Below are 1916 nucleotides of genomic sequence, written 5' to 3'. Positions count from 1 at the left end.
ACCTCAACCCCTACCCCTGATCCCAGATTGGACCTTATCATCCAAAAGTTGGAGAGCTTCGATACTCGCCTCACCACCATAGAGGGTTTTGGACCTCGTCTCGCATCCATCGAAGAATCGATGGAAGATCACTTTGCCACGCCACTCTCAACTGTTCTATTGAGAGTGCCCAACGCGAGATCATCCGTACGGTTGAGAAGATGATGGATGAAGATGCCTCCGGGGACGAAGACTCCCAACACGATAGCGAGACCGATGCATCATCCACTTCCGGGACAAGCAAGACCAGCAAGGGCAGCAAGAAAGCAGCACCATGATCTATCTTATCTTAGGACGAGTTTAACTCTGATGCTTTATTTTACCGGTGTTTTGGATCACATTTTGCTGAACCATAGCATGTTTAGGATGTTTTGAACCATGCTTCGGATTTTAGACTCTTGTGTTGCTTTGGACTACATTTCATTGCTCAATTGCATGTCATTTCTGTTAATCCGAGCAGCAGAAACTTTCTGATCAACGGAAAACTCGAAAAACAGGCGAAAAAGGGGTCGAGAAAGAGAACGAGCGGTCGCCCATTTTTCGGGCGACCCGCTCGAGTTCTCTGAGCAAACCTACAAACGAGCGGTCGCCCATTTTTCGGGCGACCCGCTCGAGTTCTCCAAACCTACAAACGAGCGGTCGCCCATTTTTTGGGCGACACGCTCGTTTTCTCTGAGCACAAATGAATACAAATGAGCGGTCGCCCATTTTTCGGACGACCCGCTCGTTTTCTCTGAGTGACAAGGTTGCCTAACCGAGCGACCGCCCACTTTTTGGGCGACCCGCTCACCCCTTCTGACCACTTTTTCGATGATGTTTTCCGCATGTTTCAGATGGATTCCAGCGACCGTTGGAGGAGGATACGGAAATACATTTCAGATACAATACCGGAGTTACAAGACTTCAAGCCACAAAACACCCATTTTTCAAGCCTCGTGGATGAAATCCGAGTTGACGCTGAACAAGAACACGGGGATCCAGTCCCGTTTCAACCCCAATCCAACGAGGAGACAATCCTTCTACACCAAATCCATCAGAGGGGGATTAAGGCTTCGAAATTCGTATACCATGGCATTCAACCGAAGCAACTCTACGAGAGGATCGAGGGTATATTCCAACTCGCCGGATGGGAACGTCTATTTCGCGCCAACCCCCGCACCTACCGTTCATTGACAATAGAATTTGCGTGCACTTTCCAATGCTTCATCCCAAGGAATGCCAATCCTCGCAATGCTACATCGGATTCCGTTTAGAAGGGCACCAATACTATCTCAAGATGGAGCAACTCGCTCAAATTTTGGGCGTTCAAGCGGGCAGCACGGCAGCAATCCCAAAGATAACAATCGCCAAAGCTAGAAAATTCTGGACACAAATAGCAGCCGCACACTTCACCCCTTGGGAACTCGAAGCCTTTATGATACGACATCCCGCAGTCCGCTACCTTCAGCAATTCATGGCATCCACCCTATTTGCACGCGAGGATACACGAACCATCTCCATCACGGAACTGAACATGCTCATGGAACCTCTCCACTTCATGATGAACAACCGTCTAGAGGTTGCGGACGTCGCGTCAAGGGTAGCACTGCATATGCACAAGGTAATCACTTCCACCACTGAGTCAATTTGTTTCGGAGGGATCGTAACCATGATTGCAGAGCGATTGGGCATCGATATTAGAGCATATGCGCATGATTTCATCCACGGGGACAAGATCAACTATATGCATCTCTTGGAGAACAATTTTGTCAAGGAACAAAACGGGGACATATTATGGAGGTTCGTGGACGTCGAGAGCAGGTATCGATCATTCGACATGGCCTATTATGTGCTACCCCCTCTCACCGAAGAAGGAATCCATTTTGAGGTCTCATCAG

Source organism: Tarenaya hassleriana, unplaced genomic scaffold (assembly GCF_000463585.1).
Source record: "Tarenaya hassleriana unplaced genomic scaffold, ASM46358v1 Cleome399, whole genome shotgun sequence".
NCBI lineage: Eukaryota > Viridiplantae > Streptophyta > Magnoliopsida > Brassicales > Cleomaceae > Tarenaya > Tarenaya hassleriana.
The sequence above is the reverse complement of the archived record's forward strand: the minus strand, read 5'-3'. Positions refer to the sequence as shown.